At 39.4% G+C, this 17,265-nt stretch overlaps 1 protein-coding gene across 33 annotated transcripts in view; it reads left to right on the plus strand.

The window, feature by feature from the left end:
* UBAP2 (ubiquitin associated protein 2) overlaps positions 1-17,265 on the plus strand; it is a 161,324-nt gene that overhangs the window by 61,523 nt on the left and 82,536 nt on the right. The gene's annotated exons all lie outside the window — the stretch shown is intronic.

Consider the following 17,265-nt stretch of genomic DNA (forward strand, 5'->3'; position numbering starts at 1 on the left):
TTTGCTTTGTTTAAAATTACAGAAATTAAGGGGGCACATGTGCTTTAATGTTTTCTTTCTTAGGAAACCTGGGATTTTGAAACTTGTTTTTAAAAAGTAGGTAGTATATAATAGGAAAGAGGAGATACTGATTCAGGTAACGTGGGACATTGTTTCTTAACTACTTAATCCTGAACTTTTTCCTCCTACCTGTTAGTACCTAGGCCATCTCCTTTTCTTTATTATTATTATTATTTTTTTTTAAAATTATTTATTTGGCTGTGCCTGGTCTTAGTTGTGGCTACCTGGCTTTTAGTTGCAGCATGCAGGATCTAGTTCCCAACCAGAGGTCAAACCCAGGCCTCCCTGCATTGGGAGTGTGGAGTCTTAACCACTGGACCACCAGGGAAGTCCTTTCTTTTCTTTGTTATTAATCTAGGTGTGTCCCTGGAATGTAATGTGAAAATCCCAAGTATATGGAGAAGTAATACTCTGAAGTAGAGAAATATCTGAATTATACAAGTTTTAAAAAATATTTATTTATTTATTTTTGGCTGTGATTGGTCTTCGTTGCTGCACATGGGCTTTCTCTAGTTGTGGTGAGAGGGGGCTATTCTTTGTTGCAGTGCGTGGGCTTCTCATTGCAGCAGCTTCTCCTGTTTCAGAGCAAGGGCTCTAGGCACGTGGGCTTTAGTAGTTGCAGCTTGCGGGCTCAGTAATTGTGGCTCGCAGGCTCTAGAGCGCAGGCTTAGTAGTTGTGGCACATGGGCTTTGTTGCTCCGTGGCATGTGGGATCTTCCGTGACCAGGGCTCAAACCCATGTCCCCTGAATTGGCAGGTGGATTCTTAACCACTGCGCCACCTGGGAAGTCCATAAATTATACAATTTTAAAAAGCCGCCTTTTCTGGGACTTCCTTGGTGGTCTAGTGGTTAAGACTCTGCACTTCCATTGCACTTCCACTGCAGGGGGTGTGGGTTCGATACCTGTGGGAACTCAGATCCCACATGCTGCATGATGCGGCGAAAAATACCAAGCAAACAAAACCTTCCTTTTCTTTCATGTATCATTACCTACGAAGAGTGCTTTAATCTTAGAAAGGCTTTTTTTTTTTTTTTTTAAATTAATGAATTTTTAGCTGCATTGGGTCTTCGTTGCTGCAGCAGGCTTTCTCTAGTTGTGGTGAGCAGGGGCTACTCCTCTTTGTGGTGGGCAGGCTTCTCACTGTGGTGGCTTCTCTTGTTGCGGAGCACAGGCTCTAGGCACCCGGGCTTCAGTAGTTGTGGCACACGGGCTCAGTAGTTGTGGTGCATAGGCTTAGTTGCTCCGCGGCATGTGGGATCTTCCCAGACCAGGGCTAGAACCCGTGTCCCCTGCATTGGCAGGTGGGTTCGCAACCACTGCGCCACCAGGGTAGTCCCTTAGAAAGGCTTTTAATGAACAAGATCCATTTGTATAAAATATTTCATGTTAAATAGTCCCTCCTTCTCAATTTGTTTGTATTATTATTTTAAATGAAGTGAGATAATCTAATTAAAATGCTAGCCAAGCACAGTACATGGTACAAAATTGAGCATTTTATACATGTTGTTGACTAGATTGGCAAACATTTTTTCAGAGACAGTATGGAAGTAAGTAAATAAGCCTTATGCAGTCCATCATAATTTCAGATTGATGATTTGACTGTACTTTGATAGCTAATTACAGGTACTTTTTTAAAACAAGTTCCCTGTTGATGTTAAGGGACATAGGAGATGGAGTCAACTCAGTGGTTGCATCATATCTTCCAGTATAAGGTTAGCCTTGTATTTTGCTGCTATCAACAAACATCTTTTATTTAGTGTTTGCTCCTAAATACACTTACCCTGATAGGTATTTATTCATAACTGACCGAGAAAGAGTGGCTATTGTGGGAAAAATTTGGACTTTTTATATGGAGTAGGCCTTCCCTGTATAGATGAATGCTTAAGAAAATGTTTGTTTCATGAATAGCCTACATACAAGTTATGAGTAATCATAGGTACAATCCTGCTACAATCAAATATAAATTAAAACATTTTATTTTGTTATTTATCAAATCAGTAAAGATTAAATATTAAAAGTGAATTGTTGGGAATGTAAACTGTCTCCATCTTCCATGCAAATAAAATCCTTGGAATGATTTCCAGAGAATCACAGTCTCTGGAATGGAGGAAGGAGGGCTCCCTTCCTGCCAAGTGTTGTCCCTAATTGTTTTTCCATTGGCCCTTTGGGGGTGGGTCATTTTATATAATTAGAAGAAAAAAGCTGCCCACTGAGCTTTGAGAAGGATTCCTAGACCCTTAGATTTCTGATTTTCCTTGTTAAAAAAAAAAAAAAAAAAAAAAAAAAAAAAGTTTTGTGAGAATTTCTCAAAGGAGTATTAGTAAAATTGTCCATGTTCATTTATCCATTAACCCCATTCTGGGAATTACTTCCTAAGGAAGCAACCTGAAATTGGGGGTGGGGTGTGCATGCTTCATTCCACAAGATGCTATCGCCCAATTCTAAATGTGTAACGGTAAAGGTGTACTGAGATACCCTACGGAGGTAACAGGATGTAAGAGAAAAACTGATGAGTTCTTTTGAATCTGAATAAACCTGGGTTTGGGACCTAAGTTTACCACTTTACCAATTAGATGTATTACTTAAGTCTCTTTGAACCTCAGTTAAAAAAAAAAAATGCTTGGAGAGTTAGAGAAAAGTTTCAAGAGTAGTATACATAATTCCCAAATATCCTTCTTCCAGATCCCCCCAGATTTTACATATTTACCATGTTTACTAATTTACCCATTTCTCTCTCCTTCTACGAAGGAGAAACTACACACAACTTTTCCCCTGAAACTTTGGAGAATAAGTTGCAGATATGGTGCATCTTTACCCCTAAATACTTTAGTGTGTATATTTTAAAAAATGATCTTATTTTACGTAATCATAGTACAGTTATCAAAAATCAGGAAATCAACTCATCCAGTGTAACCTGTACATTGTATTCATATTTTCCTGATTGTCCCAATAGTGTCCTTTTTAGCTAATTAAAAAGTGGTGGCTTCTCTTGTTGTGGAGAACGAGCTCTAGGCGCATGGGCTTCAGTAGTTGTGGCACATGGGCTCAGTAGTTGTGGCTTGCGGGCTCTAGATCACAGGCTCAGTAGTTGTGGCTCATGGGCTTAGTTGCTCCACAGCATGTGGGATCTTCCTGGACCAGGGCTCGAACCTGTGTCCCCTGCATTGGCAGGTGGATTCTTAAGCACTGTGCCACCAGGGAAGTCCCTTTTAATGTGGTCTCTGTTTCATGACATTCATGTATTTGAAGAATATAGGCCATCTATTTTGTAGAATGTCTCCCAATTTCAGTTTGTGTGATAATTTCCTCATGATGAGAGGGGGGTTATGCATTTTTGGTAGAAATACCACAGAAATGATGATCTTTTTTTTTTTGTGGTATGTGGGCCTCTCACTGTTGTGGCCTCTCCCATTGCGGAGCACAGGCTCCGGACGCGCAGGCTCAGGCTCAGCGGCCATGGCTCACGGGCCCAGCCACTCTGCGGCATGTGGGATCTTCCTGGAACGGGGCACGAACCTGTGTCCCTTGCATTGGCAGGCGGATTCTCAACCACTGCGCCACCAGGGAAGCCCTGATCTTTTTTTAAAATTAATTAATTTAATTTTGGCTGTGTTGGGTCTTCGTTGCTGTGCGTGAACTTTTCTCTAGTTGCAGCAAGAGGGGGCTACTCTTCGTTGTGGTGCATGGGCTTCTCACTGTGGTGGCTTCTCTTGTTGTGGAGCACGGGCTATAGGGCATGTGGGCTCAGTAGTTTTGGTGCATGGGCTTAGTTGCTCCGCAGCATGTGGGATCTTCCCAGACCAGGGCTCGAACCCATGTCCGCTGCATTGGCAGGCATATTCTTTTTTTTTTTTTTTTTTTTTTTTGGCAGGCATATTCTTAACCACTGCGCCACCAGGGAAGTCTGATGATCTGTTCTTAATGCATCATATTATGATGTATAGGACATAGGTTTGTCTTATAAACTCGTAATCAATTTTGTTATTTGATTATCTAGTATCGTGAGGAGATAAAAAACTCCAGTTTTTAAAAATGTAAAATGAAGTATGGTAATATTGAACTTAAAAATAAAAGTTATTTTATGATTAAAAATGGGCTTATTTGAGAATAGCAGAGAATTGCAATTCAGAACAAGCAAGCCACGGCAAAAACCATAGACAAGGGACTCCCCTGGTGGTCCAGTGGTAGAAAATCTGCCTTCCTATGCAGGGGATGTGGTTTCAATCCCTGGTGGGAGAACTAAGATCCCACATGCCGTGGGGCAACTGAGCCTGAGCGCTACAACTACTGAGCCCACGTGCCACAAACTACAGAGCCCACGTGCTCTAGAGCCCGTGCCACAACCACAGAAGAGAAAACCCACATGCCATAACTAGAGAGAAGCCTGCGCACCGCAACGAAGAGCCCACATGCCACAGTGAAAGATCCCTCATGCCACAAGTAAGACCCGACACAGCCAAAAAAATAAAGAAAAGAAAAACAAAACGAAAACAACCATAGGCAGTCCCAGGAACAGAGGAACCTTATTTTATAGAGGAAGAGGAAGTTGGGAGGGGTTGTTTGGAGCAAGTCCATTAGAGAAAAGTGAGGTTCAGGGTAATAAGGGTTTCTCATTAGCTGAGTTGCTGGAGTAGTTGACTTCGTGTAGGGATGCAGTGTACATCTTTTCCCATTGGGGCCTGCAATGATAGTTTTTCCTGTAATTGACCTCTAGTGATACTGCATGAGATCTTCCCCTTCTGGCCTCCTGATTCCATTTTAGCGAGGTTTCCCGTTACTATTCTCACAATATTTACTTTGCAGGATGGTTGGAAGGAATTAGAAATTGCATAAGTTGTGTTCAGGAAATGGTAGCTTTTATTGTATATTCCACATAAGTTATGAAGTGATTATAATATTTGAAATTTTGATGGAAAAGGCCCGGTTATTGAAAGGAGCCAATATTAAAGCACAACTGTTAAAACGTTTAAGAAAAAAGACTAGTAGGCTATATTAATAATGCTTATCTTTGGATGGTGGGCATAAGGATGATTAAAAACAAAAAATCCTACTTCATTATATTTTCCAAATTTACTGGGTGACAGATCCAGCACAAAACATTTGGCTCCACTAGAAAAGCTATGAACACATTCTTCATTGTGAAAGTAGCTTTAGCTCCTTATGAGCCAAGTGAATGAAAGCGAGATCCAGAGAAAGAGAGTTAGTAATGCTATTTTTCTTGACAAGAGTTTTTTTCCACTTGACAGTTGTATGGTGGATGTCACTAATGTTTGTTGTAGGGGAGGGTGTATAACCTTGTTAAATTACCCCTTGATTCTGCTTTTTCCTCTGATTTCACAAGCTGTGCAGATCTCTTGATACATGATAGAGCTCAGCCTCACAACTTGCCTCTCAGACTCTAATTTGTTTGGTGCTTTGGTTTTCAAATATTTAAAGTAATTTTCTCTGGACTAGGTCAGTCAGCAAAGGAAAAAAATATTTAAAGTTCTGATTTAAAACGTTTTATATTTCATCACTGTGCTATGCTAGTATTGCAATACTGTACTTGTTAAATCACTGTCAAGTGCATCAGCTGTGCTTTCAGAAGTTATGTCTAGATGGTCTGTAATCTCTTAGGAATAAAACAGATGATATCACTGAAGAGAAATGCAAAGAATCACAGTATTTAAGCTGAAAAAGCTAAGTCTGAATAAGTTAGTAATTGGTATTTACCTTACACATGGTAATGAATAGTGACTTCATGGTTAGAAATGTGTGGGCACAACTGAAGCAGCCACATAGCACAGGGAGATCAGCTCGGTGCTTTGTGACCACCTAGAGGGATGGGATAGGGAAGGTGGGAGGCAGACACAAGAGGGAGGAGCTATGGGGATGTATGTATATGTATAGCTGATTCACTTTGTTATAAAGCAGAAACTAACACACCATTGTAAAGCAATTATACTCCAATAAAGATGTTAAAAAAATAAAGTGAAAAGAAATATGTAGAAGCCCTAGACTGTTGTTTACAGCAAAATGCTCTTGGTAATAACTATTCTGGTTATAATCTTTACTGGAAGTCTGTCAACTTTAGTGTTTTTCTTATTAATATTTTATAAGATATTTTAATAGAATTGGGGAGCTTTCTTTGTTTCTGTAACTTGTATACATTTAGGAAGCACAGGCAATTCTCTGGCAGTTTTTAAGTTTAAATATTGCTGCCTTTAGAGCTATTATTGTAGTTATCTTCCCCTTTCCCCTCTTACTTTTAATTGATCCTACATCCCTTTTCAGAAAGATATTACAGCCAGATTCCCTGGCTTTGATGTATCTTATACTCTGTGAAATTTCTATATGCCATATTTTCAGTGTGAGAAGTCTTGAACCAGGCACATTCTGCTAATAAACATCATACAGTGAGTGAGTGAATTTCTATAAGTGGTTTGCAGTTCACTTTCTTGGATTTTTTCCCATTTATTTATATATGTGTGCGTGTGTGGGTGTGTGTGTATTTTTAATTGAAGTACAGTTGATTTACACATTTTCAGGTATACAGCAGAGTGATTCAGTTTTATATATATATATATATATTTTTTTTTTTCAGATTATTGTCCATTATAGATTACTATATCAAATTCAGTTCCCTTTTTCTTGCAGTAAATCCTTGTTGCTTAACTATTTTCTGTAGAGTAGTTTGTATCTGTTAATCCCGTACTCCTCTAATTTATCCCTCCTCTGCTTTCTTTCCCCTTTGGTAACTATAAGTTTGTTTTCTATGTCTGTGAGTCTGTTTCTGTTTTCTATATCGATTCATTGCTATTATTTTTTATTTTACTGGTTGATTGACTGATTTATTGATTGATTGCTGCACTGCATAGCATGCGGAACTTCCCCAATCAGGGATTGAACCCACACCTCCTGCAGTGGAAGTGTGGAGTCTTAACAGCTGGACCACCAGGGAAGTCCGGTATTATTTTTTAGATTCCATATATTAGTGATATCATATAATATTTGTCTTTCTCTGTCTTCATTTATATTTTTTATTTTAGCTCCTGTTTAACATCTGTGTTTTCCCCTTCTTTTCCTTTGCTTCTCCCTCCTTTCCTCCCTCCCTCCCTCCCTCCCTCCCTCCCTCCCTTCCTTCCTTCCTTTGTTGGGTCTTCGTTGCTGCATGCGGTCTTTCTCTAGTTGCAGAGAGCGGGGGCTACTTTTCATTGCTGTGCATGGACTTCTCATTGCTGTGGCTTCTCTTGTTGCGGAGCACAGTCTCTACGTGCGTGGGCTTCAGTAGTTGTGGCTCATGGGCTCAGTAGTTGTGGCTTGCGGGCTCTAGAATGCAGGCTCAGTAGTTGTGGTGCATGGGCTTAGCTGCTCCACGGCATGTAGGATCTTCCTGGACCAGGGATAGAACCTGTGTCCTCTGCATTGGCAGGCGGATTCTTTTTTTATAAATTTATAAATTTATTTATTTATTTTTGGCTGTGTTGGGTCTTCGTTTCTGTGCGAGGGCTTTCTCTAGTTGTGGCTAGCGGGGGCCACTCTTCATCACGGTGCGTGGGCCTCTCACTGTCGCGGCCTTTCTTGTTGCAGAGGACAGGCTCCAGACGCACAGGCTCAGTAGTTGTGGCTCACAGGCCCAGTTGCTTTGCGGCATGTGGGATCTTCCCAGACCAGGGCTCGAACCCGTGTCCCCTGCATTGGCAGGCAGATTCTCAACCACTGTGCCACCAGGGAAGCCCTGGCAGGCGGATTCTTAAGCACTGCACCACCAGGGAAGTCCCTTGCCCTTTCTTTTTGACCTTCTTCCAGACCTCTTTTTCTGATCTGCTGAAATTTTTCCCCCCAGACATTTTATTATGAAAATGTTCAAATGTAACGAGAAGCTGAAAGAGTTGTACAGCAAACACCCATACACTCACAATTACCTTTTTTGCTGTATTTGTTTTACCACATCTGACTAGCTATCCATCATGCTATCATATTTTTTTTTGATGCATTTCAAAGTGAAGACATCAGTATACTTTACCCTTGAACACTTTAGCTTATATATCATTAACTAGAGTTTAATATTTATCTAGGTTTCTCTTTTTTTAATGTGAAATTTACATACAGACATTTTAAGTGTATCAGATCATTTTTTGTAGGGTGCGTATACTTGTGTAACCCAGTCTCCTATAAGATACAGAACATCACCCTCATCCCAGAAAGTTCTGCTCATTTTAATTTTCAAAAACATAATTTTTATTTTATATTTATTTATTATTTGTTTATTAATTTTGTCTCTGCTGGGTCTGAGTTGTAGCATGCGTGATCTTTAGTTACTGCACGCCGGCTCTAGTTGCGGCTTGTGAACTCTTAGTTGCAGCATATGGGATCTAGTTCCCTGACCAGGGAGCGAACTTAGGCCCCCTATATGGGGAGTGCAGAGTCTTACCCACTGGACCACTGGGGAAGTCCCTTATTTTATTTTCTTGGTACAGACACCTGCTTTAGAGTTCTGGTGATTTTCTTAATGTACCGTTGACTGCTTTCCACCTTGCTCCGAACTTTCATTTCCATCTTTCTCTGTGCCTCTTTTCATTTGTTTCTCAAAGGTTTCCTATGACTAATGCAGACTGGGTTCGCCCAGTTCTTCTACATGTTGTAGTCACTTTTCTTAGTCTTCAAATGTAAAGTGACAGAAGAAACATCTCCTTTTACATCCCTTCCTTCTTGTGGCCACACTAGCCTAGACTGTCATGACTGCATTCTTAGACTGTTCAAATAGCTTCTTCCCTTGTTTGGAGGCAGCATGATTGATATACTGGATACTACACACCTCTGGTAGTTAGGAGGTTTGTGCCAGTAACACCCAGCGTAAAGCGTGAGTAAATTACTTAGGGCCACAGTATGGAGTTGAACTGTATTACTACCTCTTAAGATCTTTCTAGCAATAAAACAGAAGCTCTGCTTTAATAATTTTTATAATAGGAACTTTTTGATTTTATAGAAAGATAATGCTTCATGGATGAATAGTTTCATGATGGTTATTTACCAAATTGCTGTTGGCCCTATCCTGTATAATACTTTTAATGTGTTTTTCTCAAGTTCTGGCATTTTTCTGAGAGACAGAGTGTGTGTCTGTGTGTACTAATATTTTAAAGCTGTAAGAATTTAGTTCATGCATATATTCTACTTTCCTTGCTTATTTGCCTAAGGACTTTCCCTGTCTAATTGCATTGATTAGACTCTTCAGTACAAATGGCTGGAACAGACATCCTTATTTTGTTCTTGATCTTAGGAGGAAAGCTTTCAGTTGTCTTTCACCATTAAGTAGAATGTTAAATTGTAGGTTTTTTAAGTTGACTTTATTAGGTTGAGGAAGTTCCCTTCTATTTCTGATTTGTTGGGGTTTCTTTTGTTTGTTTATCCTTAAAGGGTACTGGATCTTATCAAATTCTTTTTCTGTGTCTGCTGAAATAATCATGTGGGTTTTGTCTGTTATTCTGTTAATATGGTGTATTACGTTAAGATGTTAAACAACCTTGTGTTCTTAGGATAAACTTAATATGGTCATGGTACATATTGGTAAGTTGCTGGTATGGAAAGGTTTGCTAGGATTTTGTGGGGGGATATTTTTCTACAGTTGTCTTTTCTTGTGATGTCTTTGCTTTTGGTATCAGGGTAATACTGGCCACATAGAATGAGTTAGAAAATGTTCTCTTCTCTATTTTGGGGGGAAAGTTTGTGAAAAATTGGTGATTGAGGTTCTTTCATTGTTTGGTAGAATTTACCAGTGAAGCCATCTGGGCCTGGGTTTTTCTTTGATGACGAATTCAATCACTTGTTACAGATTTTCAGTTCTTGAGTCAGTTTCAGTAGTTTGAGTCTTTTTAGGAATTTGCCTTTTTAGGCAAAATTGTTGACTTTTGTCTAGGTTATCCAGCTTGATGGCATACACTTGTTCATGGTTATTTTCTTATAATCCTTTTTATTCCTCTAAAGTTTGTAGTGATGTTCCCTATTTCATTCCTAATTTTAATAACTTGAGGCTTCTCTCTCTTTTCTTGGTTGTTCTAGCTAAAAGGTTTGTCAATTTGGTTGATTTTTCTCTTCTTTATTTCGTTTATTTCTACTGTAGTTTCTATTTCTTTCTTTAAAAAACTGTTTTGGAATCAGTGTTTTGGAAGATTTGCCGAAAAGTTGGAAAATGATACAGAGGTCTCTACAACATTTACCAATCTTCCCTTAATGCTAACATTTTATATCAAATGTTGGCAAACTTTTCCCAAAAAGGGTCAGATGGCAAGTATTTTATGCTCTGCAGGCCACACACAATCTCTGTTGCATGTTCCTTCTTTGTTTTTGTTGTATTACAACATTTTTAAAAAAAAATTTATTTATGTTTGGCTGTGTTGGGTCTTAGTTGCAGCACGCGAGGCATGAGGAATCTTTTGTTGCAGCACGCGGATTCTTCAGTGTGGTGTGCGAGCTTCTCTCTAGTGTGGCTTGTGGGTTTTCTCTAGTTGAGGTGTGTAGGCTCCAGAGTGCATGGGCTCTGTAGTTTGCAGCATGCAGGCTCTCTAGTTGAGGCGCCTGAGCTCAGTAGTTGTGGCGCACGGGCTTAGTTGCCCTATGGCATGTGGGATCTTAGTTCCCCGACCAGGGATCGAACCCGCGTCCCCTGCATTAGAAGGCAGATTCTTTACCACTGGACCACCAGGGAAGTCCCTACAACTTTTAAAAATTTTAAACCTTTCTTAGCTGGCACACCGTACAAAAATCAGATCTTAGGCTATAGTTTACTAACTTCTGTCTTATATGATTATTTGTCAAGAGTAAGATAATAACATTGGCACAATATTATTAAATTAATACAGTCTTTATTTGGGTTTCCCTAGTTTTTCCACTAAGGTCTCTTTTCTTTTTTGTTTTAAATATTTTTTTATTTGGCTGCGTCAGGTCTTAGTTGTGGCATGCGGGATCTTCCTTGTGGCATGTGGGATCTTTTTGTTGCGGTGCATGGGCTTAGTTGCCCCACGGCATGTGGGATCTTAGTTCCCTGACCAGAGATCGAACCTGCATCCCCTGCATTGGAAGGCAGTTTCTTAACCACTGGACCACCAGGGAAGTCCCAAGTTCTCTTTTCTGTTCCAGGATTTGTTTTCATGTCTCCTTAGTCTCTTCTGATCTGCAACAGTTTTTCAGTCTTTCCTTGTTTTTCATGAGCATTGCACATTTGAAGAGTATATATATATAGGTTTTTAAAGTAATGACTTGGTTACCTGTCATCCTCCAAAGGTGAATAATTAGGATTAAAAATATTATTATGAACCTTTGAATTTAAACATTTGAAGGGTTTCAGTTATTTCTAGTTATTACCCTTTTTGAAGTTGAAATTATCCTATCTTTGACCAGGTCTCTTCAAATTGCCTCCTGAGGGCTTTTTGAATCTTTGATGGTTTCTTCATAAACTGGTATGATGAGTTATTCCAGACTTATCTTGTATAATTCCTGCTGTGTACCTAGATCAGACATTGCTCTAAGGAATCCTGGCATCTTTTAGTAGGAAATGGCACTTAGAGACCTCAATCTGGTAACTGATGTTTATTGTTACTGGGTTTGTCATTGTTTATAGGTCTCTGCAGTGGACAGAGTTAAAAGTAAAATGCCTCATGAGTTAGTAATGCTGATAGTTCAAATTCAGGACTACAGGATTTTCACTTCTTTTATATTACATTTTGATCACTTCTACTAGAAGAGAATACTAGTTTCTTCAGAACCAGAGGATGGTATAATTATATATATACTTTTTTTTTTTTTTTTTTTTTTTTAGCGGTACGCGGGCCTCTCACTGTCGTGGCCTCTCCCGTTGTGGCGCACAGGCTCCGGACGTGCAGGCTCAGTGGCCATGGCTCACGGGCCCAGCCAAACGTGCGTCCCCTGCATCGGCAGGCGGACTCTCAACCACTGCGCCACCAGGGAAATCCCACATATTTTTTTAATTTAAGTTTTTTGGCTGCGTTGGGTCTTCGTTGCTCCGTGTGGGCTTTCTCTAGTTGGGGCGAGTAGGGGCTACTCTTTGTTGCGGTGCACAGGCTTCTCATTGTGGTGGCTTCTCTTGTTGTGGAGCATGGGCTCTAGGCACGTGGGCTCAGTAGATGTGGCTCGTGGGCTCTAGAGCACAGGCTCAGTAGTTGTGGTGCATGGGCTTAGTTACTCTGCGGCATGTGGGATCTTCCTGGACCAGGGCTCGAACCCATGTCCTCTGCATTGGCAGGTGGATTCTTAACCACTGTGCCACCAGAGGAGTCCTGATATAAATGTTTACATCCTTTGCTGGAGCAACAACGTGTGTATCAGTCTCCGATTCTGTAAAAATTTTCTGAATTTAGGATTTTAAACTTTATTTTGAAGTCAGTTGATAGAACAAATGTCTAACTGAATAGTTTCTGCCGACTTGAAATTTCAAGGAAACTGCTTCGTCTTTTTGCTTCAGCTCCTTTTGTAGTAGCTTCTAAACTGACAGTAGTAACTTGCAGGATGATCACACTTGCACATCTGAGGGCCTTGGTCTTTATTAGTATTGGTGAAAATTGTTCAGCAACCAAGAGGCACTCTGTGTATGGACCTGGGAAGTAAGTGTCTACAATTCTTTGACACAAACAGGGATCTCATAGCCACCCTTGTTTTTGCTGTTTGCTGTCTTATAATGTGACTCTGTACCTGGGAACCATTGTCAGCTGTCATTCCATTATTTCATGACACAGCCAGCGTTTTTGGTTATCTAGAATAAGTTAGTCACTCTGCTGGAGTTCAGTAACTTTGTTATCTGCTTTCTTTTATGATGGTTACTACTTGGTTTTTTCACTGTGACAGCCTTAATACATGACCACCTCCATTACTAGCCTTCAAAGCATATTTTACTTGATAGAGGTGGTCCTCAAGTGAAAAAATGCTGTGGCTGCTAATGCCAGCCTGAAGGACAGATTGGTGTACCCGCCGCCCCAGGGTACAGCCTTTGGTACCCATGGCACCTGAATCAGCCGATAAGCTCTATCTGAAACTTGTAAGATTCCCCCTCTACCCTCCTTTAAATATTATACTGTATCTACATACCCTGTTCATGTGCCCATTGTATACTATACTTTCTCCATTTGAGACATCATTTAATTTTCCTTCTACAATAAGTATATGCTTAATAGTCACCATTAATACTTAGGTCAGTATCTCTAGTGATTTTGGTTGTTTGAAGCCAATGCTGTTATTGATTCCTCAGGAAAGGCTCATGAGAATAACAGTACCTGTTTTCTTCTGTGCTGGTAACAATTTATGCCCTTTCTATTTGAGCATAAAGTCAGTTTTGCTCTCTATAAATGCTAGGCTCATATTTTCTTCACTTGAGTATCTTAAAATGTTACTTAATTTTCTTTTTGCATAAAGCACTGCTTTTGACAAGTTTAATGACACTCTGATTTCTTTCCCTTATAAGTCTTTTGTCACTTCTGCTTACATGCACGATGGATATTTTTGTCTCAGAGTCCAGATATTTTACTAGAAAATTTCTCAGTATGGGTTGTTATGGGTTGATATTCTTAAGTATGGTGTGTTTTCTTTCACAAATTTGAACATTATTCTATTTGCTTTCCAGACATTTTTCTTGAATTTTAGCTTTAAACATTTGTACTGTTCCCTTTCTGTCCTTGTCTTCAAAGACTTGTATTCTCCACAGATTCAGGTTGAGTTGTCTTTTGCCTACATTCAACATTTGACACTCTCTTTCTACCATTCTTTTATCTTTTCTTTTTCCTTTTTTAAATTTCTTTTTTCCTTAAAGTATTTTTTCCTCTTTCACCTTTTCTTTCTCTTGTAGCATTAACTGTTAAGTTTATTTTTGTGTTCCTTCTAGTTTAGTCTTCATTTCTGAATTAGAAAAACTTAGACATAAAATGTTATTCTTTTATGTCTTTATTGCTTTCTTCATGCTCCGTCTTTTAGTGCATTTTGAAACAGAAGATAGCAGTTTTGCTTTTTTCCCTAGGCACCTTTTTTGGTGTACTGTCATCGGTTATGGGGGGTGTTATCCTGCTTATATTCTTTTTCTCTTACAGTAACTTTGTATGGGATTTGACCTTTAATTTTCTTTTTTTTTTTAAAACATCTTTACTGGAGTGAAACTGCTTTACAATGGTGTGTTAGTTTCTGCTTTACAACAAAGTGAATCTGTTATACATATACATATGTTCCCATATCTCTTCCCTCTTGCATCTCCTTCCCTCCCACCGTCGCTATCCCACCCCTCTAGGTGGTCACAGACCACCTAGCTGATCTCCCTGTGCCATGCGGCTGCTTCCCACTAGCTATCCATCCTACGTTTGGTAGTGTATATATGTCCATGTCACTCTCTCACCTCATCACAGCTTACCCTTCCCCTTCCCCATAGCCTAAAGTCCATGCTCTGGTAGGTCTGTGTTTTATTCCCGTCCTACCCCTAGGCTCTTCATGACATTTTTTTTTTCTTAGATTCCATATATATTTGTTACCATACGGTATTTGTTTTTCTCCTTCTGACTTACTTCACTCTGTATGACAGACACCAGGTCCATCCACCTCACTACAAATAATTCAATTTCTTTTCTTTATATGGCTGAGTAATATTCCATTGTATATATGTGCCACATCTTCTTTATCCATTCATCTGTTGATGGACACTTAGGTTGCTTCCATGTCCTGGATATTGTAAATAGAGCTGCAATGAACATTTTGGTTTTGGTACATAACTCTGTGTGTGTGTGTGTGTGTGTGTGTGTGTGTGATAAGTGGGCCTCTCACTGTTGTGGCCTCTCCCATTGCGGAGCACAGGCTCCAGACACGCAGGCTCAGTGGCCATGGCTCACGGGCCTAGCGGCTCCGCAGCATGTGGGATCTTCCCGGACCAGGGCACGAACCTGTATCTCCTGCATTGGCAGGTGGACTCTCAACCACTGCACCAGCAGGGAAGCCCCCATGACTCTTTTTGAATTATGGTTTTCTCAGAGTATATGCCCAGTAGTGGGATTGCTGGGTTGTATGGTAGTTCTATTTGTAGTTTTTTAAGGAACCTCTATACTGTTCTCCATAGTGGCTGTATCAATTTACATTCCCACCAACAGTGCAAGAGTGTTCCATTTTCTCCACATCCTCTCCAGCATTTATTGTTTCTAGATTTTTTGATGATGGCCATTCTGACAGGTGTGAGATGACATCTCATTGTAGTTTTGATTTGCATTTCTCTAATGATCAATGATGTTGAGCATTCTTTCATGTGTTTGTTGACAATCTTCTTTAGAGAAATGTCTATTTAGTTCTTCTGCCCATTTTTGGATTGGGTTGTTTGTTTTTTTGTTATTTAGCTGCATGAGCTGCTTGTAAATTTTGGAGATTATTCCTTTGTCAGTTGCTTCATTTGCAAATATTTTCTCCCATTCTGAGGGTTGTCTTTTGGTCTTGTTTATGGTATCCTTTGCTGTGCAAAAGCTTTTAAGTTTCATTAGGTCCCATGTGTTTATTTTTGTTTTTATTTCCATTTCTCTAGGAGGTGGGTCAAAAAGGATCTTGCTGTGATTTATGTCATAGAGTATTCTATCTATGTTTTCCTCTAAGAGTTTGATAGTGTCTGGCCTTACATTTAGGTCTTTAACCCATTTTGAGTTTATTTTTGTGTATGGTGTTAGGGAGTGTTATAATTTCATGCTTTTACGTGTACCTGTCCAGTTTTCCCAGCACCACTTATTGAAGAGGCTGTCTTTTCTCCACTGTATATTCTTGCCTCCATTATCAAAGATAAGGTGACCATATGTATGTGGGTTTATCTCTGGGCTTTCTACACTGTTCCATTGATCTATATTTCTGTTTTTGTGCCAGTACCATACTGTCTTGATTACTGTAGCTTTGTAGTATAGTCTGAAGTCAGGGCACCTGATTCCTCCAGCTCCATTTTTCGTTCTCAAGATTGCTTTGGCTGTTCGGGGTCTTTTGTGTTTCCATACAAATTGTGAAATTTTTTGTTCTAGTTCTGTGAAAAATGCCAGTGGTAGTTTGATAGGTATTGCAATGAATCTGTAGATTGCTTTGGGTAGTAGAGTCATTTTCACAATGTCGATTCTTCCAATCCAAGAACATGGTATATCTCTCCATCTATTTGTATCATCTTTAATTTCTTTCATCAGTGTCCTATAATTTTCTGCATACAGGTCTTTTCTCTCCTTAGGTAGGTTTATTCCTAGATATTTTATTCTTTTTGTTGCAATGGTAAATGGGAGTGTTTTCTTAATTTCACTCTCACATTTTTCATCATTAGTGTATAGGAATGCCAGAGATTTCTGTGCATTAATTTTGTATCCTGCTACTTTACCAAATTCATTGATTAGCTCTAGTAGGTTTCTGGTAGCATCTTTAGGATTCTCTATGTATAGTATCATGTCATCTGCAAACAGTGACAGTTTTACTTCTTCTTTTCCAATTTGGATTCCTTTTATTTCTTTTTCTTCTCTGATAGCTGTGGCTAAAACTTCCAAAACTTATATTGAATAAGAGTGGTGAGAGTGGGCAACCTTGTCTTGTTCCTGATCTTAGTAGAAATGGTTTCATTTTTTTACCATTGAGCTAGATGTTGGCTGTGGGTTTGTGATATATGGTCTTTATTATGTTGAGGAAAATTCCGTCTGTGCCTACTTTCTGCAGGGTTTTTATATAAATGGGTGTTGAATTTTGTCAAAGGCTTTCTCTGCATCTATTGAGATGATCATATGGTTTTTCTCCTTCAGTTTGTTGATATGGTGTATCACGTTGATTGATTTGCATATAATGAAGAATCCTTGCATTCCTGGAATAAACCCCACTTGATCATGGTGTATGATCCTTTTAATGTGCTGTTGGATTCTGTTTGCTAATATTTTGTTGAGGATTCTTGCATCTATGTTCATCAGTGATATTGGCCTGTACTTTTCTTTCTTTGTGACGTCTTTGTCTGGTTTTGGCATCAGGGTAATGGTGGCTTCATACAATGAGTTTGGGAGTGTTCCTCTCTCTGCTATATTTTGGAAGAGTTTGAGAAGGATAGGTGTTAGCTCTTCTCTAAATGTTTGATAGAATTCACCTGTGAAGCCATCTGGTCCTGGGCTTTTGTTTGTTGGAAGATTTTTAATCACAGTTTCAATTTCAGTGCTTGTGATTGGTCTGTTCATTTTTCTAAGAATTTGTCCAT

Source organism: Kogia breviceps, chromosome 8 (assembly GCF_026419965.1).
Source record: "Kogia breviceps isolate mKogBre1 chromosome 8, mKogBre1 haplotype 1, whole genome shotgun sequence".
Taxonomy (NCBI): Eukaryota; Metazoa; Chordata; class Mammalia; order Artiodactyla; family Physeteridae; genus Kogia; species Kogia breviceps.